Consider the following 27,211-nt stretch of genomic DNA (forward strand, 5'->3'; position numbering starts at 1 on the left):
AAGTCCCGAAGTAGATTCGAATTTATGTTATAAAGGTAGCATTTCAAATCAATGTAGTAAACATGGCTTATTTTATAAATGGTACTGGGATATCTCGGCTACTATCTGAAAAAAATAAAGTATAATCTTTAGTGCATATTTTACATGAAAGAAACTTCAGATGAATAAAAAATTTAAATGCAATAATGGGAATACTAAAAGTAGTCGAAGTATACCGTGAGGAGATTTTGTATGACAGATTTTAATGGGGAGAGCCTTACTAAGTATGATAACAAAATCCGAACACAAATAAAGAGAAATATCCACACATTTGTTCTCAACAATAAAAAAGCTTCTGAACTGCCAACGGGGGTGGAGGGAGAGGGGAACAGGGGAGGTGAGAGGCACCCAGTAAACAAGATCAGAAGGCAAGTAACAAAATGGAAGTAAAATTTGTGAATAATGGTACAGAGAGACAATGAATTGCCTTAATATATAGAGATCTCTTGTAAATCAATAAGAGAAAAGACCAGTAACTGGTAGGAAAATGAGCAAAAGAGAAAAACAGAATATTTCTGCAAAGCCTCTTAAACATAAGGATGTTCAATACAACTGAGTCTGAATAGAAATGAAAAATACAACCAGATATTTTTCACCTACCATAATCGCACCTAGCCTAAAAGTGAAAAACGTTTGATAGGGTGTTGGCCATGGTGGGGAGAAACAGGTACCCCAATCTTTGCAATTCTCTAGAAATGTCAACAAAATGTCAACAAAATGTAAGACACATCCTCTTTGTCCTCACAATTTCACTTCTCGGGATTTATACCCCAGATAGATAGATCCCCTTATGTGTGAAATGATGTATGTACAAAGATATTTATCACAGTACTATTTGAAATAGCAAAAGAGAGGACATGACCCAAATGTGCTAAATAAATTCTCGTACCTCCAGACAATGAAAGACGATGCAGCCATTTAAAAAAAAAGAGGCGACTGGATGGGACCTGATGTGTTAGCAGCCCCCAAGGGATGTTGCCAAATAATCAAAGTAGGATGAAGGACGCCACGAATAGCAGAGAAGTGTGTAGTTACGTATGGGCCTGTCCACATATGGGATGGTCTGGGGGCACATCGAGACCTGTTGGCAGTGAGTCCGAGGGAGGGGACCTGCTTGGCTTGAGCCAGGAGTGAGAGGGAGACCACTTTCTGAATCTATAATATGCACATATTGTTTTAAAAAATAAATAATGTTTAAAGCCCTTCACTTTGTTCTTTTCTCTAATGCAATCTTGAAGGGAGAAAAGAGAGTTTAAAAGGCAAATAGTATTAGGGAGATACGGCCAGAGACCAGAAAAGTAAATGTTACCTTTTCTGCTTCTCATCCACACAACTACATGTTCAAAAAATAATATTTAAATGAGTTTTCTGCATAACAACTATATCCCTGTGACCGTAGGGAGACTGCCCCTCCTCTGCTGGCCTCAGTTGCTGCATTTTTATAATGAGATCATTGGACTGGATGCTCTGCAAGTTCCCTCCAGCTCCAGAATTCTATAAAACACTACCCTGGTCTTTCCCTGAGGTCATTTTATTAACTTGCTTCAACATTAGCCCACAAATTAGGGATTACCAGCTGCTGACTATTGCTTGAAACTTCCTCTTCATTTAAATAAAATGGTTCCCTTATCAACCTTTCTCTTAAAGCCAATCTTATAGGAACAGATTCTGTGTTTCTTTTTTTACTAACAAAGCCTGTTTTCCTATACAATTTAATTTATACCATTGTCTGTTTTCTAAAAGCCAGTCTTCTTCTGGTTCAAACAATGCCTAACCGAAATTTAAAACATGGCAAACTTTACATCCAAAGGGGAGGAATGAAGTAGTTTCGCTTCATAGGTTTATTTTTTAAGGCAGGACAATGCTCAGGAAAGAATTTTTCACATCCAGTTAACAATCAATTTGCAAAATCATCCTCTGTTCTCTTTTCTGAAAGGCACCGGGGGCCTAGGATATGCTTCTCCACTGGACCAGAGGGGTTTCTAAACACGGGGAGGGGGAAGGGTAAGCTGGGACGAAGTGAGAGAGTGGCATGGACATATATGCACTACCAAATGTGAAATAGCTAGCTAGTGGGAAGCAGCCGCATAGCATAGGGAGATCAGCTTGGTGCTTTGTGACCACCTAGAGGGGTGGGGTAGGGAGGATGGGAGGGAGACGCAAGAGGGAGGAGATATGGGGATATATGTATACGTATAGCTGATTCACTTTGTTATAAAGCAGAAACTAACACCACTGTAAAGCAATTATACTCCAATAAAGATGTTAAAAAAAAAAAAAGATTACATTCTATTGGAGGAAAACAGTCAATAAACAAATATACAAATTAATTAAAAAAAAAAAAAAGTAGGTCTGTTTCCAGGGGCCTATTTAGCCAGTGGGTTCTTCACCCGAAACCTCAGGCTCCCTTTCATTATTCCTGCTTGATCCTGCCTTTTGATAATTTCCAGTAAAACACTGTTGTCTTATTTTCTGCTTTAGACAAGCTTAAGGGAGAGTTTCTTAAGTCACTTGACCAAAATATACTTTGGAGCATGGAAAGAACATAGTTTCTTTGTTTTGGGGGGGGGGTTTCACAAAAGGATTACTTGGATTCAAAATCTTGTTCACTGACTTGATAATCGTGATGTAGTGACATGACCAATTTCTCAGCCTGTTAGAGGCTTTAATTTCTTTTTCACAAAATGTAAAGAATAACACCTACCTTGCAAGGTTTTTTGCAAAGATTCTAAAAAACACGTAGTACGTAAAATAGATAATATATGTAAGACGAACAGTGTACATTGTATATATATAATTGTCAATGAAAAAATGTGGCCTGCCATATCAGTAAACAAAGGATGTTGCAGCCATCAAGCCATCACATTATAGCCGCCCCAAGAGTGAACCCTGAGGAAACTCAGGATGGAAACAGGATGCCCACCATCTAGCAGTCAACTGCCACAGCCTCCCCTGATGGTGCACCCCGAGGGAACTCAGGATGAGAAAGCACAGGATACTGGCCCACATAGCTGAGGTGCATATCAAAGGAAGGGTTTCAGTGAGCCCAGACTTTTGCATCTTCCCATACACAGAAAAACACTAAAAATTCATTAACTCGAGATGTCTGGTTTTCTTTAATTAACAGGAATCTTTCGATGTTCCGATTACCTGGTCTTTGTTGCAAAAACTCCTATAGTTGATGGCTCCTCCCTCTCCTTTTTGGATCAGTCCCTCAGAGAGAGCTGAGAGGCTGTGTCCCAGGCTTAAGTCCTCAGTTTTGCCCACCAAATAAAACATATTTCTCAACTTTGAGGTTGTGCATTTTTTTCAGTCAACATAATATATATGTTAAATATACATATATAGACTATATATACACAAATATACATATATATTAGTGTAGGGGGTAAAAACATGGACTTTTCCTTGTTATTTAACCACTCTGAACCTCAGTTTCCATTTCAGCAAAATAGACATATTAACAGGTCCTAAATCACAGTGTGGTCAGAAGGGCTAAACACACATAAAGCATGTACCCAGTCTGGCAAACAGTAGGAGCTCAACAAATGTTGTCCAATGGCAAGGCAGCCCTCAAGATACCAGCGGTCAGTACGTGGTGGGTATTATGATTATTGTTCATTTCTTTCAGGGGCAATCTGGAAGACCAGAGGCAGAGGTTTGCAGGAATTTTAGGGGTCCACACAATACACCCAGGTGGGAACAACACAGATCCCCTGAGTGGGGTTCAGGGAGCACCTCAGCAGCTCTGGCCCTGCCTGCTCTCTCAGTTGGGAGGGTCTCAATGCTGTACTTTGTATTTTCAAAAGATGGCCCGGGCCTTCTTCAGAGAAGAGGAGGTGACAGACAGCATGATGATGGCTGATGAAGGTGTGGGATGATGAGCGGAGAGTCAGCTTGTACCAGAAACATCAACACTCAACCAATGCCTGGCTCTACTTCCTCACCTGTTTATCGATGACTAGGCTTTATCTAGTTTCAGGACTAGAGTAAAACATAAGGATTCGAAATAGAGTCACAGATGTAGAAAACAAACTTATGGTTACCAGTGGGGGAGAGTGGGGAGGGGAGAGGGATAAATTGAGAGATTGGGATTGACATATACACAACACTACCTATAAACTAGATTACTAATCAGGACCTACTGTATAGCACAGGGAACTCTACTCAGTACTCTGTAATGACTTGTATGGGAAAAGAATCTAAAAAAGAGTGGATTATATGTATATGTATAACTGATTCACTTTGCTGTACACCCGGAACTAACACAACATTGTAAATCAACTATACTCCAATAAAAATTTAAAAAAACACACACAAGGATTCTCCAAAGATCTTCTCTTTGGACCTGATTCCTAGATCTTCTTCTGGGAATTGGGGGTGGGAGGAGAGAGAGTAAAGGAAACAGTGCGGTGGGGCGGGGGGACGTGCATAGGGAAATGAGCGCTTCATGGTGGAAGCACTGAAGCACCACAAAAGGAGTTCCATCGATCCTGGAGAAATCCCCGCAAGTCCCCTCCAGGAAAACTTCAAAACTCAGGACTGTCGATTCAGCGCACCTGAAAAAACCAGAGCAGATGGACGTCAGGACCCCGTTGGGATACTGCAGCTCCATGGCTGCGGCCCCAGCAGTTTTGAGGGCAAACAGTTCACTCCAGAGTATTGATCCAGCCACAGCAAGGTGCAATCTGCTTACAAAAAAAAAAAAAAGTCTGTTTGAGAAATAGACCCACAGACACAGAAAACAAAATTTCGGTTACCGAAGGGGAAAGAGTGAGGAGAGGGATAAATTAGGAGTGTGGGATTAACAGAGACACACAGATATATATGTAAAATAGATGAACAACAGGGTCCTACTGTAAGCACAGTATTACTCTGCTCAATATTACTCAATATCTTGCAATAAACGATAATGAAAAACAATCTGGAAAAGAATATATATATGTATGTATGTATACGTATGTATGTGTGTATGCGTAACTGAATCACTTTGCTGTACACCTGAAACCACCAACAATGTAAATCAACCATTCTTCAGTTTAAAAAAATTTAAAATAATTTAAAAATAATTTTAAAGTCTGTGTATGTACAGCAACCCTACCCCGTGAAGCCGGGAAGACGAACAGCAGTTAAGTGTAGACAGAGGCAACCCACCACATTGTCCCCAGCACGCAACTCCAGACATGGTCAGAAGCCTTTTACTGCCTGAGAGTTTTAGCACATGAGGGGGAAGCTTTTCAACTCAATAGCGTTCAATGGTCCTGATGCTCAATCACAGGGATCAGCTGTGAAGTTACTAAAGCCATTACCAGGGGCTGGAGTCGCCAGTTGAGTTTGAAACATCAGTGCCTTTCCCCTGACACCACCTCCCCTCTTCCCACTGTCCCTCCCAATCAGAGGTCCTGATAAATTGGTAACCTTTATCAGGGAGTCATCCTTCAGTCTTGGGATCAGGGACTTTGAAATACCCAAGGAGTCAATTACAGCTTGGCTCTGTCCCTGGGAAAAGAAAGCAGCATCCGAGAGGTGGAAGGAATTGGGGTCCTGGGCAACGCGGGCATGTGAGTTCCGAGGCGCCTTCTCCCAGATGGTGCCTGCATCCCACCAAAGCTTCCTAGGAGACCACAGCCTGTAGGGTAGAAAGAAGAGCCTGGGAAGACCCAGCTCAAGGTTGCTATAAGCAAAAGAGAATATGAATGGAGAATTGTCTCGAATTAGAGGAGGATTGCAGGAATGTAACCCTTTATAGTCTAAAGATCTGACAGTGAATTGGTAGGTAGGTAGGACCTTGGCTAGTTGTTAATCAATACCCATTGGCCCTTTCTCTTTGCTGCATCCAGATTCCCTTCGACAGCCCCCTTGCCTCTGGGTGGGGCCCTGGGACGAGCCCTGACCAGTGGACCATGCGCAGAAGTGGCTCTGTCCTCTCTGGGCAGAAGAGGCCAAGAGCGTGCATGCCTTCCCCAAGCTCCCTGCTTCCAGCGCGGGGCTCTGAGGACCTGAGGAAGGTGACGCCACAATGTTGAAGGACCCTGAGTCCCTCACATCTGCAAAGAACAGAGTCTCCCACTCCAACCCTAGCCAGTAAATCGAGCAAGAAATAAAACTTGAACCTGTATGGATGAAGAATGTCGCCTGCCTTATCAGTCAACAGAGTGTTGCAGCCATCAAGCCATCATCAGCCAGGGCAGCCATCCCCGATGGTGCACCCGGAGGGGATTCAGGATGGAGAAAAGCAGGATGCTGGCTCTAGATAGTTCAAATGCACATCAAAGGAAGGATTCCAATGAGCCCAGACTCCTGCCTCTTCCCATACATAGAAAATTGCTAAATTCATTAACTTGAGATGTCTGGTTTTTCTTTAATTAACAGTAATCTTTTGATGTTCCGACTACCTGGTTGTTTTGGGGTTTTATGTTTTGTTTTGTTTTGTTTTTGCAAAACTCCTATATGTCCTGGTTCCTCCCTTCCCTCTTTACTACAATCTCTCAGAGCGATCTGACACTGCTTCCCGGGCTTAAGTCCTCAGCAAGTCCACCAAAAAAAAGATGATTCTCAACTTTTAGTTGTGCATTTTTTTCAGTCAACACCTGCTAAGCCACTGAGATTTTAGGTTTTTTTTTTTAGTACAGCTACCATCAATTATCCTGGCTGACAAAATGACATAATCAGAATTACAAACAAAAATATCCATCATATATATATATATATATATATATATATATATATATATATATTTATTTATTTATTTATTTATTTATTTATTTATTTATTTATTTATAAACAACAAAATAACTGAATTAACTGTCCAAAAAAGGGAGCTCGTTAAGTAAAGGATGGTACACGATACAGCCGTTAAGACACGTCTTTAAGATGATGCTAATGACATGGGGATACGATAAAAAGTGAACTTATTGTTTTTTATACTGCAGAGTAGTAACCAAAAAGTAATTGTAAAATAATTTAAGTACTTTACTTAGAGTCTTTGAAGGGGATTTATGGATCACAGATTTTTTGTTTTTAATTCTCCCTTTCCCGTCTTACCACAGCACTTGCTCCCACACTTCCTTCTTCAAATATTCTTGCACAAAATCCCCGCCACTAGCCTACTTACCTCTAGCCTCCCCTTCCTTTTTTCCCCAATACTGTACCCCCAAAACTAAAGGACAGTCCACCATGCAGAAAAGGAAGAATAGGTGGAAGGAGGGCAAGACTGCTAACAGTCACACATCAACAATGCTCACCCAGAACCTCTGGCAAAAGGAACTTCATTTTTCTACATCTTTCCAGAATCAGAATCTTGCTCACCTCTGGCCCAGGCTCAAAGGGAGCTCTTGTCATCAGAGAAAAATTAAGGAGTTCTCCACTGCCTGTGAAAGTAACTGAGGATGCTTTCTGATACACTGCAGGCACGGAGAGAGAGCATGTTTAGCTTAGTCAAGGCCTCTTTCATGACATGGAAAGAAAAGAGGTCAAAGTTACATTAAAATGAAGAATCAAAGAGTTCTTTGATTTTTGAAAGAAATCATTAATTGCATGACTTTTGATCAGACTGCATGTCTTATCAAATCTGGAGTTCATACTTGCACGTGGATGAATAATACAAGCGTCCCCACAAGATCCCTCTTCCTCTGCAGCCCCATGTTTTTCTCCCTTTGCCTGGTGACAGTGCTTTTTTTCCTCTACGTGAGTTGGATGGGTTGGGAATGTGTCACTTTGAAAAGAAGATGCCCTAACACCTGTCCATAGAAAAGGCAGAGTTCTGGTTACCTCAGCCCTCCCATCCATTCTGGGCACCCACTCAGGGCTCCAAAATGATCTTGTTGGCTGGGCCTTCACAGTAGATAGGTGTGAATTAAATGACGAAGCTCTGGGCTGCGTCAGACAGAGGGGGCAAATCATAGTGTCTGATAGGACAGGTATTTTGCCTGTTTTTAAATTTCTACACAATGGGAGATCCTTTTCTAGGCTGACCCATCTGGAAGTTGCTTTCCCCCCCCCACCCTCGCCCAGGTATCAAATTTAGCCTCAAAAGAACATGGGCCCTCAGAGATGCCACAAACATAGAGACCCCAGAATGAGAAAAAGGAGAGTGCTGTAAACCTGGATCTCAAGGAGGACAGAAACAGGCATTTTGCAGACAGCATGAAAGGAAAGCACAGAAAATGACTCCACTTAAAACAGAATTTTGAGCTACAACAGCTCCGGGAACTTGAATTCTCTCCAGTTAGTAAATACATAGTTTGCACCATCTTACCAGAGAATAATCTGAGATAAGACGAGAGACAGGGTACTAAAGATTGACAAAACCTAGATATCGAGTGAAGAGGACTCTGAAATGGGAAAGAATAGAGACATTTGCACTCAATACAAAAAGCTGAGAGTTTTGTCCACCCTTGTGAGGAAGGTGAGTATTAAGAACCTCAGTAAAGGGGCTTCCCTGGTGGCGCAGTGGTTGAGAATCTGCTTGCCAATGCAGGGGACACGGGTTCGAGCCCTGGTCTGGGAAGATCCCACATGCCGCGGAGCAACTGGGCCTGTGAGCCACAACTACTGAGCCTGAGCGTCTGGAGCCTCTGCTCCTCAACAAGAGAGGCCGCGATAGTGAGCGGCCCGCGCACCGCGATGAAGAGTGGCCCCCACTCGCCGCAACTGGAGAAAGCCCTCACACAGAAACGAAGCCCCAACACAGCCAAATATTAAAATAATAAATAAATAATAAATAAATAATTTTTAAAAAAACCCAAAAACATAAAATCTGGAAAAAAGTTGAACACCTATATACCCACTGCAGACTTTACAGTTAGTATTTTGAAAAAAAAAAAAAAGAACATCAGTAAAAATGACTTAGAGTCTTCAATTAATCCTTTTCTTAGTAAAATTGGAGGGAGATAAACAACCTTAGTAATCGTTACGGATAATATCCGGACTATGGGTGTGTCATTGGCAATGATAGTATAACCATTCCTGGAGTATTATAATGGGCTGGTCATTGTCAAGGGCACTTTCAAATATTGTGCTGCTCTGCCCGAGCGCACTGCAGTGTAGATGTGATGAGTCCCACTTCACAGAACATAAACTGCGACTCAGAGAGGATATATGATGCTTTATAACACCAAATATAGAAAAATTTAAAGAAAAAAATGTCCCGTAGTCAAATTAGTACTGTTGTTTTAATCACTTTTTCTGCACTTGTATTCTTAAAATTTTAACAAAATGAAATACTCCATCTAGTATTTTGTGCTCTGCGTTTACACTACATCTTCCCACCATTAAATATTCTTGGAGAAAATCATTTTTAATGAATGAACTGTTTTCCATCCTTGTTTTAAAAAAACATCTTTATTGGAGTATAATTGCTTTACAATGGTGTGTTAGTTTCTGCTTTATAACAAAGTGAATCAGCTATACATACACATATATCCCCATATCTCCTCCCTCTTGCATCTCCCTCCCACCCTCCCTATCCCACCCCTCTAGGTGGTCACAAAGCACGGAGCTGATCTCCCTGTGCTATGCGGCTGCTTCCCACTAGCTAGCTATTTTACATTTGGTAGTATATATAAGTCCATGCCACTCTCTCACTTCGTCCCAGCTTCCCCTTCCCCTTCCCCGTGTCCTCAAGTCCATTTTCTACGTCGGTGTCTTTATTTTCCATTCTTAAGTTGGGCCATCCGTTATTTAACCAACCCCCTAATGTGGGATTTTTAGGTAGCTTCTAATATTTTTTCTATTACACTACTGGCGGAGATGAATATTCTTGAACATAAGTCTTGTACATAAATTTGACTTTCACCTTAGGATAAGATCCTAAAAGCAAAATTACCGGCTCAAAGTGTATGAACATTTTAAGGCTGTTGATACACAAACTGCCAAATTACCCTCCAGAGGGTTCGCACCAATTTCCATCCCCATCAGCAGCAACAGAGGAAAACGACCTTTTCCTTACATCCTTAGCAGCAAAGTTTGTGCATTCTTAAAACTTTCTACCAATTAGATGAGAAAAAAAAAATAGATTTATAACTTTGAATTTCCTTGTTAGGTAGTGAAGTTGAACATCTTTCCATATTTATTGGGGATAAGCTTGTGTTCTATGGTGAATGCCCTGTTGCATCTTCCGCCCGTGAATCTATCACTGTGTTGGAAGATGCTGGGATGCAGAACCTCCTTCGGTGCCTGGTGTGGTTCTGCTCCTGCGGACACAGAGTCCTCTCTCAGTGGAAGATGGCTGCTCCTTAGCACTGAGAAAAGTCAGCACCCCTACAGCCCGCCATGGGCCTGGAAGTGATGTCTCAGTGGCTCTGGAGGAATTACATTCAGGTCCCTGGATTTAGCAACTCACCAGCAACCAGAACTGGTACTTCAGGACTAAATGACTCTGCAGTGTATCAGTTCTCATGAACTTGACCTTCTTCCCACCTTTTCACCCAGTGACTGAATCAGGCCAAGCTGCGGTGGAGACACAGCTTCGTCTCTCTTCTCCCGGGAGTGGGACTGAAAAGCCAGTACAGAGCAGATCAGCCCTGCAGACACTCGCTGGGTGACCCCGGGGCACAGCAGGAGGAAAGAGGGGTGATCATCCTCACCCTTCTTGGAGGGTGGAGCCACGTTCCAAAAACAGATGCAGTAAGCACGAACCACACAACCACCCAGATGAACTTGAACTCAGCAGTTGGAATGAATAACCTCTCCTTTCTGCAAGTCACTGCTCACCCTGTGCCTCTCTCCATTGGTGAGTGGTTCCTTCTGGCTTGAAATCACTACTGGTGACTTACCACTGCTGGTGCTTTACATTGTTGTTTCCCCCACGAGAATGTCAAGTTCAGGGCAGCCAGTTCCTCCGCGTGAAACCCTTTGTACTTGCTATGGGTGAACGGATGAGTGAGTGATAAATGAACAAAACAATTTTTCCCTAGCACTTCCATGCTGTTTCTAAATGACAGATTTCCACAGCTCCCTCCCCCATACAACCACAGACTCTTTGAAGACATTTCTCTCTCTCCCCACTTGCCTGGCACAATGGGGGATAAATGCTAATCGAGGGAATGAATGAACCAAACCTTATCTGGACCACAATAACGCCTACTTGAGGTCATCTTTCTTTCTTTTTTTTTGATGTTTTAGTTTAAATTTTATTTCCTGCCCCCAAACATCCATTAAGCGCCCAGGAGAAGGAAAAGGGGATGTGACTAGCAATAGAGAGAAATGTTCTTCACAACAATGGCCATGGCAAGCTTAGGCACTTTTGGTGAAATCTCTCTGGGAAGTACTGGCAGAGGAATAAAAGGCAAACTGACACAGAAGTATTGCTTGGTGTGCATTTCCAGGCTCTGCCTTCTTTCTCATCTCTTGGTGGCAGGCGGAGGAAGAGGAGAAAAGGTTAAACTTTTTGATAAACCGGCAGAATAAGCTTATCACATCCTCTCACTATCTCTGCATAGGTTCTAGTCTCTGCAGCATTATATAAGCTTTGCCCAAAGTAATGAACAGTTGAAAGTCAAATGTAATACTTCACCAAACAACTTAAAAATGCTTGCACACCGGAAAGGATTAAGTTGCAGAGAACACAAATGGACCCAGAGCAACCTTTGCCAAAAGAGAATATTGTGCTAAATGTACAGCCATAGCTCTTTTCCATATGAAGAAACAGTCAGAAGGATAAAAGAACTTGGTCAAAATCACACAAGTAAGTAGGACAGAATCTGGTCTTTCTGTCCCAAGGGTTGTGTTCTTTAACCACCAGGCTAGCTTTTCTCGAATCTGATTCATGCATAGAATAACGATACACATCTGTTTGCCTTGAATATTCCCTGTTTATACGTATGCCTGCTGCAGTTTTTCACATTGCCCACTTTGACTCCCAAAAGCAACCGAGAATACACAATAATTTGGTCACACTATCCAGGGACCACTGTGGTGGGACTGCCCAGGAAGCTTATTGAAAGTGCAGCTTCCTGAGTCCTACTCCAGATCTAGATAAGTTTTCTGAGGGTTGGCTCAAGAATCCAGGTACAATTCTTTTGAAGTGGTTTTGTGCAACCCCCCAGGTGAGTCTCTCGCTCTCTTAAGTTAATAAACCATTGATTCTGCCTCCCGCAGATGCCCAGCCAGGTCCTGTTAAGGTAGGAGTCCCCGCACCACATCAGAGGGATGCTCCCAGCCAAGTCATCTCTGGAGCCTTGGAGAATCTGAATGGTCTCGTGCTGGCCCACCTGCCATGACAAACCTCCTCCAGAGCATTCCCCTTCCCATTTTACCTTCTACCACTCCCAAAGGCAGTCTGCTCCAATGAGGCCTGACTTCGTCTGTCCTAACGTGCACTCTGCACTCGCTGATTCAAGCAGTTTAGGAATGCAAGGTGCTGTGGTTCTTAACCAGGGTGGCCCAACCTCTAAAATAGTAGTCCAAGCAGTCTCTACCTCCTGGGCACATCCCCTCTGCAACAGCCCCAGTAAACGAATGTCCCATCCTTGCTTTTTCAAGGTCGGCAACAGGGAGTCCCCTCCTAAAGAAGGTTCTCTCGCATTGCCACACTCTCAAAGGCTGCCCCCAGTGTGCTTCCTTCCTGTGGGCCTGATCAGGCTAAGGGCAGAGTTGTCTCTTTCCTTCTCTGAGTCGGACCAAATCGTCTTAGTAACACCTCTTCACAGTGGTGACCATGTGTTTCACGGGGGCTGCTGCTGAGCCTTTACCTCATCCTTTCAGGGTGGAGAGAGGGAGGATTATAATGATTTTTACTTCTAGGGGAGAGGGGAGTGTAATGATTATGTTGTCATTTTGTATTGTCCTTTGGTCATGAACTTGTTTTGAATTTCATATGAAAATGGGCCTACCATTCCCACTTTGTGAGGTCATTCAGCACCCTCATTTTGCACCTTTAACATCTCTCTCAGTATCACTTGGAAATGTTTGAAATGGCATGAGCTTGTCCTCACATTCCTATCAGCTGTAAATCCGGAGCCCCAACATGAACCTAACCATTGAGCAGAACACCTCTCCACTACCTGTGTAACACTGGGTAGGCCCCTTCACCTCTTGCTTTTCTTCAGTACTCAGTTGTGAAAATGTGAGGGTTCTATGAATTTATATTTGGGGCAGTACAAGGTCGAGGAGAGTGTGTCTTTGCTTTTACTCTTCCAAACTGGAATGTCTTCCCTCTCTTCCCCATGGGTCCAAATCTCACTTGTCCTTCAGGCCCACTGCCAAGGAGCCCTCCCTGATTCCCCAGTCCACACAAATCTCTGCCTCTTAGGGTCAGTGCCATACAACCTAGTTGTCTCTTACGTTAATCTTGCCTCTCAAGACAATCTCAGAAAGTGGGTCTCTCTTGCCCTCCTGGGGCTCCTGGGGCTGTGCCAGCCCACCGGCACGCCCCACGTGGGGTGTCTGCTAGACTAGGGCATGGGTGGGGAGGCCCAGGTGTGAGGGGCCAGGCAGAGTACCTCTGCCCTCCCCCTGCTCTCCTCCACAAAACTGCCCCTCCTCCTGAAGCCTGACCCCCAAGTCACAGGTTCCTTATCATGACCTCACTGGGTAGTGATGACCTCACCGCCTTCTCACAGTTTCCATGGCAGCGTAACTGCCAACGTGCTGCCCTCAGAGAAACTTCCCTGACAGTTCTCCAGCAGATACCAATCTCTTTGGTTGTCTGAGAGAGAATGTGTGACTGGATCGTCTATATTAACTCAGACCTGTGCTCTGTTCCATGGGTGGGCAGTGCGGCAGGTACACCGAGACTGGGCATCTCTACAGGAGGCATGGCGTACACAAAACCTCACCTGGCTGCCTCATGTTCCTGTGCGGTTTGCCAACTACGTATACCTGTGAAAGGTCATCCCTGGACAAGTGTGCAGGATGGTCCTGATCTTTATAAATGTAGCTTCCCCTTTGGGCTACAGGATGCTTCCATTCAGACCCTTTCCTGATTGGCCTCTTAGCAAAAGACAAGTGCATTTTTGTTGGCAAATGGTAAATGGAGCAGTTTGAGGAAGAGGGCCACTCTTGAAACACACCTTCAAACCCAGGCACCTCTATGCTGTCATGTAGACATCTATATAGGTGCCCTCAGACACATCCCATCCTGAGCGGCTGAGTACTAGGGGAGAGGGTGGTGCCATATTGATGGGAAGACCGGAAGAACCAAGAGGGCTGTTGAAGTGCTAATGAGACTGGAGGGCTGAGGAGATGGTGTCCCAGGAGGCTGGGTTGATGTGAGCCTAGACTTGGTACCCAGAACACGGTTCTCAGTCTCCTGATCACTCTGCCTCAGTATTTGGCCTTGTTCTAATCTACATAAAAGTATCAGAGAGCTAGAGTTCAGTGTAGTCGAAACAGGCAGTAGAAATGGGGCCCAAAAGGGGTTGCCAAGGTGGGAGGGGTTCTTAACCAATTTATATTAAATTATGTTTTTCCAAAACTTGAAAGACATTTCCATTAAAGCCTCAGAAGTGACAGACTGCAAGAAATGTTTTCTCTGTGGTGGAAGGGAGAGATGGAGAGGCTCATGATTGCAATGACTTTCGGGTTCTACTGTTTTCCCTGGAAACGGTGAAGAGACTTCCTCATGTGCTGCAGCTGTAGGCTCTAGGAATTGCTTTTGCAGCCAGTGTCCCTTCTCTAGGGACTCATAGAGGTGATGGGCCAAGGCTGTGTTTTGGATGTCAAGTAGATTAAGGGTCTTCAGCCAGAAACTGGGAGAGACAGGAGAGAGGGAAATTCTGGCAGGAGACTGTGTACAGCAGAAGTGACTGATCAGTTCTGATTTGCTTTGCAGCAGCAGTGGCTCCCATTTCTCCTCCTACCCCTGATCAGAAACATGTCCTCTACCGAGGGTGTGGAGAAACGCAGTTGAGCTGGCATGGGGAGACATACTGCCTGGTTGGTGGCTACCGGGCCTACGGGGATGTTCCTTTGGCCACGCCAGCAAAGGTGGAGGCAGAGAAGCCAGTCCCCAGACGTGCTCCCAAGAGAAAGCACGCTCCGGAAGAGTCAGACGAAGACCTGGATTGCCCCAGACCCAAAATCCGGCGATTGGAGCATTCAAGCAGCTTCGGACTAGAAGGTGCTTTGATTCTCAAGCAGGGTGGCCCAACCTCTGGGCACATCCCCTCTGCAACAGCCCCAGTAAACGAATGTCCCATCCTTACTTTTTCAAGGTCGGCAACAGGGAGTCCCCTCCTAAAGAAGGTTCTCTCGCATTGCCACACTCTCAAAGGCTGCCCCCAGTGTGCTTCCTTCCTGTGGGCCTGATCAGGCTAAGGGCAGAGTTGTCTCTTTCCTTCTCTGAGTCGGACCAAATCGTCTTAGTAACACCTCTTCACAGTGGTGACCACGTGTTTCACGGGGGCTGCTGCTGAGCTTTTATCTCATCCTTTCATGGTGGAGAGAGGGAGGATTATAATGATTTTTACTTCTAGGGGAGAGGGTGGTGCCATACTGATGGGAAGACCGGAAGAACCAAGAGGGCTGTTGAAGTGCTAATGAGACTGGAAGGCTGAGGAGATGGTGTCCCAGGAGGCTGGGTTGATGTGAGCCTAGACTTGGTACCCAGAACGCGGTTCTCTCCTGATCACTCTGCCTCAGTATTTGGCCTTGTTCTAATCTACATAAAAGTATCAGAGGGCTAGAGTTCAGTGTAGTCGAAACAGGCAGTAGAAATGGGGCCCAAGAGGGGTTGCCAAGGTGGGAGGGGTTCTTAACCAATTTTTATTAGATTATTTTTTTCCAAAACTTGAAAGACATTTCCATTAAAGCCTCAGAAGTGACAGACTGCAAGAAATGTTTTCTCTGTTGTGGAAGGGAGGGATGGAGAGGCTCATGATTGCAATGACTTCCGGGTTCTAATGTTTACCCTGTAAACGGTGAAGAGACTTCCTCATGTGCTGCAGCTGTAGGCTCTAGGAATTGCTTTTGCAGCCAGTGTCCCTTCTCTAGCGACTCATAGAGGTGATGGGCCAAGGCTGTGTTTTGGCTGTCAAGTAGATTAAAGGTCTTCAGCCAGAAACTGGGAGAGACAAGAGAGAGGGAAATTCTGGCAGGAGACTGTGTACAGCAGAAGTGACTGATCAGTTCTGATTTTCTTTGCAGCAGCAGTTCCTTGGGCCATGCCAGCAAAGGTGAAAGCAGAGAAGCCAGTCCCCAGACGTGCTCCCAAGAGAAAGCGCGCTCCGGAAGAGTCGGACGAAGACCTGGGTTGCCCCAGACCCCAAATCCGGCGATTGGAGCCTGGTGCCAGGAGGTAGACCCCACAGAATCCTGCTGGCTGAGCCATTCTGAAGAGAGGGCAATGGTGTAACTGCCTCAGGCAGCGAATGCCTCTTCCTGCAATGACCCACCCCGTCCCCCCACTGCCCACTGCCACAGATCACAACCTGCGGCGTTCTGTGTGAGCCTTCCTCAGCCAGGAGCCTCCTTCCACACTAAATGGCCATAAGCAAGGAGCCTCAGAAACCGACGTTTGAAATGAGAGTCTGCCCTGAACATCCGAGGGCTGAAGCTGGCTTGGAAGAAAACGTGACGTTCCTCTGCTCAATCCTCAGGGGCCCCTTTGTCAGCTGAAGACAGAAAAGTCTGCACTCTGCGAGCCGAGGAGGATGCAGGAGCAGAGACAGGGTGCAGAGAAGCCTTAGCAGTCTACCACATGGGCTCCTGCTCTGAGCCATTGTCAGCGGCCACCACCACAAACCAGGGGGGAGCTGGGTTTTTTGAAACTGAAAGCAGCAATCTTTGGCTTCTCAAAGAGCCTCCTGCCTGGGGTCTCAGGAGGAAGGATAGAGAGACCCAGGAAGACCTGCTCCCTGAAGCAAGAACAGGATGGAGAGTCAAGCAGCACGCACCCTGCCCCGAGGTTCACATTCTCCTTTATTCCCAGCCCTTTCTGTCCCCAGGGGGGGTCCCTTACTGCTCAATGTTTTTCTGTAACAGACTTCTAGGGTCGCCAGTGCTCACACTTAGGTCACTACCCCTGTGCTAGGCACTCCTGCTACCCAGGAAAGGTTCCAAAGGTGGAACAGCTCCAGGGGGTGCCAGGGATCAGAGCAAAACCTTGAGAGGCTGGGGATGAAGGAGTTTGGGCACAGTCCCTAAAGCATCTCAGTGGTTGAGCTTCTGTGAGAAGGCACATCCCCTCTAGGTGTGTGTGTGTGTGTGTGTGTGTGTGTGTGTGTGTGTGTGTGTGTGTGTGTGTGTGTGTTGGGGGGAGGGGGTCCCCAGAGGAGGCAGCTAGGGGCAGGGCCTGAGGCTCCAAATGGGGAATGGCGTGCGGCCTCTGAGCAAGCACAGGCACTTAGCCCTTGAGGTTTCTGGGAAAGCTAGAGTCACAAGGGCCACGAGATAAGGCAAGTGTAGCAGCAGAACCCAGGTGCCAGGTCTTTCCTCAGAACCTATATACTTGTCCACGAGGCCAGGCCTTCCACGCTGAGGTAGGAGGGATCCTGGTCAGAAGGTCGGCCAGCAGCCCTGGGAGGAAGGTTGCTGCGATGGGGGCTCTGCTGCCATGGAAATGACTTCATTTCCTTCCACTCAAATAGCCTACTGACTGGGTTCCCGCTCTGTTGAGGAAAAGGGTCGTTGACTCTCCCCAGAAGGTGTTCAGTTCACATCCCAAAAGTCCCTCTCTTCAGGCCCTGGGGAGGTGTAGCAGCTCCTGAGGGCGCTCTTCCCTGAGGCTGGCTGACAGAAGTGGGGGGGTTCCTGAGAGTTCCCGGGTGCTGGTTGAAGTCCCCAGAGAATGGTCATGCAGGTTGGGGAGTCAAGTAGGTGGAGAGAGAAGGTCGGGGGCAGAGGGCCCCGTCCTGAATCCAGAGCTCACAAGGTTACCCCCCCCCCATTTCCAGAAACTCTCTCTTCCCCCACACCAGCCCACAGGGCCCCGTACCGGGACACCGGGAGCCCAGAGCACCTGTGGCCGCAGAGATGCTCACATGCAGCCCTCGGAGTGGGCGGGGCCGGCTGCAGGCAGATGGGGACGAGGTGTGCTCCCGGGAGGCCTCGGGCTGAAGGTGGCCCTCTGAGAGAAGCAGCCCAGCTTGGCCAGGAAGGTGAGAGGCGGGGGAGAGCAACCTAGGGCGCCCCATCGGAGCAGCAGGAGTGGGAAGAGGCGCAGGGGCGGAGGGAACCCGCGACGGGAGGCGAGTGGGCTCTCAGCAGAGGCCAGCTTAGCCCGCGGGAGCTGCCTCTGAGCAGGGGGAGGGAGGGCAGTGCCGCCCCGGGGCTGCCGGGCTTCGCGGATCACGGCTCTCCGCACACGGCTCGCAGGGCCCTGTGACTCTGTATCCCCTCCCTCACCCCACCCCCTCGCGAGGCCGCGCCGCTGGGTGGCCTGTGTCGACGGGCAGAACCCCATCGCCCGCCCCTCTCACACCCGCCTCTGCCCACCTGCCTGGCCCTGCGCAGCTTGCGGCCCGGGGGCCTCGAAGGTCCCCGCGCACTCTGCCAGCGGCCTCTGCTGCGTCTGCTGCTGCTGCTGCTGCGTCTGCTGCTGCGGCCGGGAACCCGCGTCCAGACCACGCCGGGCACCTCCAGCACCCCAAGTCCGCGGGAGCGCACGCGGGCCCTGAGGCGGGACTTCCCGCTTGTGGACGGGGGACTGCAGTGTGTGCGGGCTGGTGGGGGCCGGTGGGGGCCTAGCCTGGCCCTGGGCAGGGGAGGAGGTCCGGAGCATGCAGAGCTAGTGGGGAGGCCCCCTCACACCACCCCTGGATGGCCTCTCCATCACCTATGGACGCCCTTCCCCTTCTCTGTCATCCCCTCCCTGGTGGGAAGCCCTCAGCCCAGGCCTCAGCTGCTCCTAGTATAGTCTGTGTGACAGTGTGAGATGGGGGACCCCCCGGCTGGCCCAGGCCAGGCAATGTGTCCTGCCTGATCCCAAGACCTAGGGAGCCCACCCATTTGCCTTGACCTCCCTCCAGCCACAACGACATGCCCCTGGTCCTGAGGCAGTTTTACCACAATGGCCTCCAGGATGTTAATGTGTGCAGTTTCAGCCATGCCCAGACCAGCTTGGACAGGCTGAAAGACGGTCTCGTGGGTGCCCAGGTACCAAAGGGACACACAAGGTGCCACCATGGCTGCTGGGGAATGTGGGGCAGTTTGGGGGGCCTCAGAGACCACAGCTTAGTCACATTGGAACTAAGTTACCATAGTGACCTAGAAAGTGCCATGCCATGGATGCTGGGGGCTACAGGGGTCACAGTAAGCCAACCTGACGGGCATCCAAGTACCACAGAAACAGCAACGCATTCCATGTGACTTCTGGGCACAGTGAGTGCTGTGCCAGCTGAGGAGGCTATGAGAAGCCCAAGGAGTTCCAAAGCCCAAACCAAGCCCTGGCCTTCCCTCAGTTCTGGTCAGCCTACGTCCCATGCCAGACCCACGAACAGGATGCTGTGCGCCTCACCGTGGAGCAAATTGACCTCATCCGCCTCATGTGTGCCTCGTATTCTGAGCTGGAGCTTGTGACCTCCGTTAAAGGTAGACGGGGGACTTCCCTGGTAGTCCAGAGGTTAAGACTCCACGCTTCCACTGCAGGGGGCTCGGGTTTGAGCCCCAATGGGGGAACTAAGAGCCCTCATGCTGCGCGGCATGGCCAAAAACAAAAAAAAAAAAGGTAAACAGACTGGTGGTGGTAGTTGCTAGGGACTTCAGTAAGCTACCCCTGCCTCTGAAAATGATCATCTGACCTACCTGCCCCCAGCTCTCAACAATACCCGGAAGTTGGCTTGCCTCATTGGTGTGGAGGGCGGCCACTCACTGGACAGTAGCCTCTCCATAGGTTTTTTTTTTTAAGGCAGGACAATGCTCAGGAAAGAAATTTTCACTTCCGGTTAACAATCAATTTGCAAAATCGTCCTCTGTTCTCTTTTCTGAAAGGCACTGGGGGCCTAGGATATGCTTCTCCACTGGACCAGAGGGGTTTCTAAACACGGGGAGGGGGAAGGGTAAGCTGGGATGAAGTGAGAGAGTGGCATGGACATATATACACTACCAAATGTGAAATAGCTAGCTAGTGGGAAGCAGCCGCATAGCATAGGGAGATCAGCTTGGTGCTTTGTGACCACCTAGAGGGGTGGGGTAGGGAGGATGGGAGGGAGACGCAAAAGGGAGGAGATATGGGGATATATGTATATGTGTAGCTGATTTACTTTGTTATAAAGCAGAAACTAACACCATTGTAAAGCAATTATACTCCAATAAAGATGTTTTAAAAAAAAAGATTACATTCTATTGGAGGAAAACAGTCAATAAAGAAATACACAAATTAATAAAAAAAAAAAAAACTGGGTCTGTTTCCAGGGGCCTATTTAGCCAGTGGGTTCATCACCCGAAACCTCAGGCTCCCTTTCATTATTCCTGCTTGATCCTGCCTTTTGATAATTTCCAGTAAAGCACTGTTGTCTTACTTTCTGCTTTAGACAAGCTTAAGGGAGAGTTTCTTAAGTCACTTGACCAAAATATATTTTGGAGCATGGAAAGAACATAGTTTCTCTGTTTTTTGGGTTTTTTTTTTTTCAGAAAAGGATTACTTGGATTCAAAATCTTGTTCACTGACTTGTTAATTGTGATGTAGTGACATGACCAATTTCTCAGCCTGTTAGAGGCTTTAATTTCTTTTTCACAAAATGTAAAGAATAACACCTGCCTTGCAAGGTTTTTTGCAAAGATTCTAAAAAAACACGTAGTATGTAAAATAGATAATATATGTAACACGAACAGTGTATATTGTATATATATAATTGTCAATGAAAAAACGTTGCCTGCCATATCAGTAAACAAAGGGTATTGCAGCCATCAAGCCATCACATTATAGCCGCCCCAAGAGTGAACCCTGAGGAAACTCAGGATGGAAACAGGATGCCCACCATCTAGCAGTCAACAGCCACAGCCTCCCCTGATGGTGCACCCCGAGGGAACTCAGGATGAGAAAGCACAGGATACTAGCCCACATAGCTGAGGTGCATATCAAAGGAAGGATTTCAGTGAGCCCAGACTTTTGCATCTTCCCATACACAGAAAAACACTAAAAATTCATTAACTCGATATGTCTGCTTTTCTTTAATTAACAGGAATCTTTCGATGTTCCGATTACCTGGTCTCTGTTGCAAAAATTCCTATAGTTGATGGTTCCTCCCTCTCCTTTTTGGATCAGTCCCTCAGAGAGAGCTGAGAGGCTGTGTCCCAGGCTTAAGTCCTCAGTTTTGTCCACCAAATAAAACATATTTCTCAACTTTGAGGTTGTGCATTTTTTTCAGTCAACATAATATATATGTTAAATATACATATATAGACTATATATACACAAATATACATATATATTAGTGTAGGGGGTAAAAACATGGACTTTTCCTTGTTATTTAACCGCTCTGAACCTCAGTTTCCATTTCAGCAAAATAGACATATTAACAGGTCCTAAATCACAGTGTTGTCAGAAGGGCTAAACACACATAAAGCATGTACCCACTGTCTGGCAAACAGTAGGAGCTCAACAAATGTTGTCCAATGGCAAGGCAGCTCTCAAGATACCAGCGGTCACTACGTGGTGGGTATTATGATTATTGTTCATTTCTTTCAGGGGCAATCTGGAAGCGCAGAGGCAGAGGTTTGCAGGAATTTTAGGGGTCCACACAATACACCCAGGTGGGAACAACACAGATCCCCTGAGTGGGGTTCAGGGAGCACCTCAGCAGCCCTGGCCCTTCCTGCTCTCTCAGTTGGGAGGGTCTCAATGCTGGGCTTTGTATTTTCAAAAGATGGCCCGGGCCTTCTTCAGAGAAGAGGAGGTGACAGACAGCATGATGATGGCTGATGAAGGTGTGGGATGATGAGCGGAGAGTCAGCTTGTACCAGAAACATCAACACTCAACCAATGCCTGGCTCTACTTCCTCACCTGTTTATTGATGACTAGGCTTTATCTAGTTTCAGGACTAGAGTAAAACACAAGGATTCAAAATAGAGTCACAGATGTAGAAAACAAACTTATGGTTACCAGGGGGGGAAAGTGGGGAGGGGAGAGGGATAAATTGGGAGATTGGGATTGACATATACACAACACTACCTATAAAATAGATTACTAATCAGGACCTACTGTATAGCACAGGGAACTCTACTCAGTACTCTGTAATGACCTGTATGGGAAAAGAATCTAAAAAAGAGTGGATTATATGTATATGTATAACTGATTCACTTTGCTGTACACCCGGAACTAACACAACATTGTAAATCAACTATACTCCAATAAAAATTTCATAAAACACACACAAGGATTCTCCAAAGATCTTCTGTTTGGACCTGATTCTTAGATCTTCTTCTGGGAATTGGGGGTGGGAGGAGAGAGAGTAAAGGAAACAGTGGGGTGGGGCGGGGGGACGTGCATAGGGAAATGAGCGCTTCATGGTGGAAGCACTGAAGCACCACAAAAGGAGTTCCATCGATCCTGGAGAAATCCCCGCAAGTCCCCTCCAGGAAAACTTCAAAACTCAGGACTGTCGATTCAGTGCACCTGAAAAAAACAGAGCAGATGGACGTCAGGACCCCGTTGGGATCCTGCAGCTCCATGGCTGCGGCCCCAGAAGTTTTGAGGGCAAACAGCTCACTCCAGAGTATTGATCCAGCCACAGCAAGGTGCAATCTGCTTAAAAAAAAAAAAAAAAGTCTGTTTGAGAAATAGACCCACAGACACAGAAAATAAAATTACGGTTACCGAAGGGGAAAGGGTGAGGGGAGGGATAAATTAGGAGTGTGGGATTAACAGAGACACACAGATATATGATATATGTAAAATAGATGAACAACAGGGTCCTACTGTAAGCACAGTATTACTGTGCTCAATATTACTCAATATCTTGCAATAAACGATAATGAAAAAGAATCTGGAAAAGAATATATATATGTATGTATGTATAGGTATGTATGTGTGTATGCATAACTGAATCACTTTGCTGTACACCTGAAACCACCAACAATGTAAATCAACCATTCTTCAATTTTAAAAAATTAAAAATAATTTTAAAATAATTTTAAAGTCTGTGTAGGTACAGCAACCCTACCCCGTCAAGCCGGGAAGACGAACAGCAGTTAACTGTAGCCAGAGGCAACCCACCACATTGTCCCCAGCACGCAACTCCAGACATGGTCAGAAGCCTTTTACTGCCTGAGAGTTTTAGCACATGAGGGGGAAGCTTTTCAACTCAATTAGCATTCAATGGTCCTGATGCTCAATCACAGGGATCAGCTGTGAAGTTACTAAAGCCATTACCAGGGGCTGCAGTCGCCAGTTGAGTTTGAAACATCAGTGCCTTTCCCCTGACACTACCTCCCCTCTTCCCACTGTCCCTCCCAATCAGAGGTCCTGATAATTTGGTAACCTTTCACAACAGCAGGGAGTCATCCTTCAGTCTTGGGATCAGGGACTTTGAAATACCCAAGGAGTCAATTACAGCTTGGCTCTGTCCCTGGGAAAAGAAAGCAGCATCCGAGAGGTGGAAGGAATTGGGGTCCTGGGCAACGCGGGCATGTGAGTTCCGAGGCGCCTTCTCCCAGATGGTGCCTGCATCCCACCAAAGCTTCCTAGGAGACCACAGCCTGTAGGGTAGAAAGAAGAGCCTGGGAAGACCCAGCTCAAGGTTGCTATAAGCAAAAGAGAATATGAATGGAGAATTGTCTCGAATTAGAGGAGGATTGCAGGAATGTAACACTTTGTATTCTAAAGATCTGACAGTGAATTGGTAGGTAGGTAGGACCTTGGCTAGTTGTTAATCAATACCCATTGGCCCTTTCTCTTTGCTGCATCCAGATTCCCTTCGACAGCCCCCTTGCCTCTGGCTGAGGCCCTGGGACGAGCCCTGACCAGTGGACCATGCGCAGAAGTGGCTCTGTCCTCTCTGGGCAGAAGAGGCCAAGAGCTTGCGTGCCTCTTCCAAGCTCCCTTCTTCCAGCACCGGGGCTCTGAGGACCTGAGGAAGGTAACGCCACAATGTTGAAGGACCCTGAGTCCCTCACATCTGCAAAGAACAGAGTCTCCCACTCCAACCCTAGCCAGTAAATCGAGCAAGAAATAAAACTTGAACCTGTATGGATGAAGAATGTCGCCTGCCCTATCAGTCAACAGAGTGTTGCAGCCATCAAGCCATCATCAGCCAGGGCAGCCATCCCCGATGGTGCACCCGGAGGGGATTCAGGATGGAGAAAAGCAGGATGCTGGCTCTAGATAGTTCAAATGCACATCAAAGGAAGGATTCCAATGAGCCCAGACTCCTGCCTCTTCCCATACACAGAAAAATGCTAAATTCATTAACTTGAGATGTCTGGTTTTTCTTTAATTAACAGTAATCTTTTGATGTTCCCACTACCTGGTTGTTTTGGGGTTTTATGTTTTGTTTTGTTTTGTTTTTGCAAAACTCCTATATGTCCTGGTTCCTCCCTTCCCTCTTCAGTGCAATCTCTCAGAGCGATCTGACACTGCCTCCCGGGCTTAAGTCCTCAGCAAGTCCACCAAAAAAAAGATGATTCTCAACTTTTAGTTGTGCATTTTTTTCAGTCAACACCTGCTAAGCCACTGAGATTTTAGGTTGTTTGTTAGTACAGCTACCATCAATTATCCTGGCTGACAAAATGACATAATCAGAATTACAAACAAAAATATCCATCATATATATATATATATATATATATATATATATATATATATATATATATATATATATATATATTTATAAACAACAAAATAACTGAATTAACTGTCCAAAAAAGGGAGCTGGTTAAATAAAGGATGGTACACGATACAGCTGTTAAGACATGTCTTTAAAATGATGCTAATGACATGGGGATACGATAAAAAGTGAACTTATTGTTTTTTATACTGCAGAGTAGTAACCAAAAGGTAATTGTAAAATAATTTAAGTACTTTGCTTAGAGTCTTTGAAGGGGATTTATGGATCACAGATTTTTTGTTTTTAATTCTCCCTTTCCCGTCTTACCACAGCACTTGCTCCCACACTTCCTTCTTCAAATATTCTTGCACAAAATCCCAGCCACTAGCCTACTTCCCTCTAGCCTCCCCTTCCTTTTTTCCCCAATACTGTACCCCCAAAACTAAAGGACAGTCCACCATGCAGAAAAGGAAGAATAGGTGGAAGGAGGGTAAGACTGCTAACAGTCATACATCAACAATGCTCACCCAGAACCTCTGGCAAAAGGAACTTCATTTTTCTACATCTTTCCAGAATCAGAATCTTGCTCACCTCTGGCCCAGGCTCAAAGGGAGCTCTTGTCATCAGAGAAAAATTAAGGAGCTCTCCACTGCCTGTGAAAGTAACTGAGGATGCTTTCTGATACACTGCAGGCACGGAGAGAGAGCATGTTTAGCTTAGTCAAGGCCTCTTTCATGACATGGAAAGAAAAGAGGTCAAAGTTACATTAAAATGAAGAATCAAAGAGTTCTTTGATTTTTGAAAGAAATCATTAATTGCATGACTTTTGATCAGACTGCATGTCTTATCAAATCTGGAGTTCATACTTGCACGTGGATGAATAATACAAGCGTCCCCACAAGATCCCTCTTCCTCTGCAGCCCCATGTTTTTCTCCCTTTGCCTGGTGACAGTGCTTTTTTTCCTCTACGTGAGTTGGATGGGTTGGGAATGTGTCACTTTGAAAAGAAGATGCCCTAACACCTGTCCATAAAAAAGGCAGAGTTCTGGTTACCTCAGCTCTCCCATCCATTCTGGGCACCCACTCAGGGCTCCAAAATGATCTTGTTGGCTGGGCCTTCACAGTAGATAGGTGTGTATTAAATGACGAAGCTCTGGGCTGCGTCAGACAGAGGGGGCAAATCATAGTGTCTGATAGGACAGGTATTTTGCCTGTTTTTAAATTTCTACACAATGGGGGATCCTTTTCTAGGCTGACCCATCTGGAAGTTGCTTTCTCCCCCCCCCAAGTATCAAATTTAGCCTCAACAGAACATGGGCCCTCAGAGATGCCACAAACATAGAGACCCCAGAATGAGAAAAAGGAGAGTGCTGTAAACCTGGATCTCAAGGAGGACAGAAACAGGCATTTTGCAGACAGCACGAAAGGAAAGCACAGAAAATGACTCCACTTAAAACAGAATTTTGAGCTACAACAGCTCCGGGGACTTGAATTCTCTCCAGTTAGTAAATACATAGTTTGCACCATCTTACCACAGAATAATCTGAGGTAAGACGAGAGACAGGGTACTAAAGATCGACAAAACCTACATTTTGAGTAAGGAGGACTCTGAAATGGGCAAGAATAGAGACATTTGCACTCAATACAAAACGCTGAGAGTTTTGTCCACCCTTGTGAGGAAGGTGAGTATTAAGAACCTCAGTAAAGGGGCTTCCCTGGTGGCGCAGTGGTTGAGAATCTGCCTGCCAATGCAGGGGACACGGGTTCGAGCCCTGGTCTGGGAAGATCCCACATGCCGCGGAGCAACTGGGCCCCTGAGCCACAACTACTGAGCCTGAGCGTCTGGAGCCTTTGCTCCGCAACAAGAGAGGCCGCGATAGTGAGAGGCCCACGCGCCGCGATGAAGAGTGGCCCCCACTTGCCACAACTGGAGAAAGCCCTCGCACAGAAACAAAGACCCAACACAGCCAAAAATAAAAATAATAAATAAATAATAAATAAAAAATTTAAAAACAAAACCAAAAACATAAAATCTGGAAAAAAGTTGAACACCTATATACCCACTGCAGACTTTACAATTAGTTTTTTTTTTTTTTTAATAAATTTATTTATTTATTTTTAGCTGTGTTGGGTCTTCATTTCTGTGTGAGGGCTTTCTCTAGTTGTGGGGAGCGGGGGCCACTCTTCATTGCGGTGCGCGGGCCTCTCACTATCGTGGCCTCTCTTGTTGCGGAGCACAGGCTCCAGATGCGCAGGCTCAGTAGTTGTGGATCACGGGCCCAGTTGCTTCAGGGCATGTGGGATCTTCCCAGACCAGGGCTCGAACCCGTGTCCCGTGCATTAGCAGGCAGATTCTCAACCACTGCGCCACCAGGGAAGCCCTACAATTAGTATTTTGAAAAAAAAAAAAAAAAAAGAACCTCAGTAAAAATGACTTAGAGTCTTTTAAACCTTTTTTTGTCTTAGTAAAAGTGGAGGGAGATAAACAACCTTAGTAATCGTTACGGATAATATCCGGACTATGGGT

At 46.1% G+C, this 27,211-nt stretch overlaps 2 long non-coding RNA genes across 4 annotated transcripts; one reads left to right on the forward strand and one right to left on the reverse strand.

Moving 5' to 3' along the window:
- Positions 1 to 1,138: 1,138 nt before the first annotated feature.
- On the forward strand, positions 1,139 to 21,961 carry LOC309651333. The gene is made up of 2 exons (XR_014258010.1): positions 1,139 to 1,878; positions 19,811 to 21,961. It is a non-coding gene; the product is annotated as an uncharacterized lncRNA (long non-coding RNA).
- LOC309651332 lies at positions 20,574 to 23,597 on the reverse strand. Of its 3 annotated transcripts, none has more exons than XR_014258008.1 (3): positions 23,401 to 23,597; positions 22,630 to 22,664; positions 20,574 to 22,535 (listed from the first exon to the last, which is right to left on the reverse strand). It is a non-coding gene; the product is annotated as an uncharacterized lncRNA (long non-coding RNA). The 3 variants fall into 3 exon arrangements; XR_014258009.1 differs by having other exon boundaries at positions 22,630 to 22,667; XR_014258007.1 differs by lacking the exon at positions 22,630 to 22,664.
- Between the last annotated feature and the right edge of the window lie 3,614 nt (positions 23,598 to 27,211).

The sequence above is a fragment of the Balaenoptera physalus genome (assembly GCF_965194825.1).
Source record: "Balaenoptera physalus genome assembly, chromosome: 21".
NCBI lineage: Eukaryota > Metazoa > Chordata > Mammalia > Artiodactyla > Balaenopteridae > Balaenoptera > Balaenoptera physalus.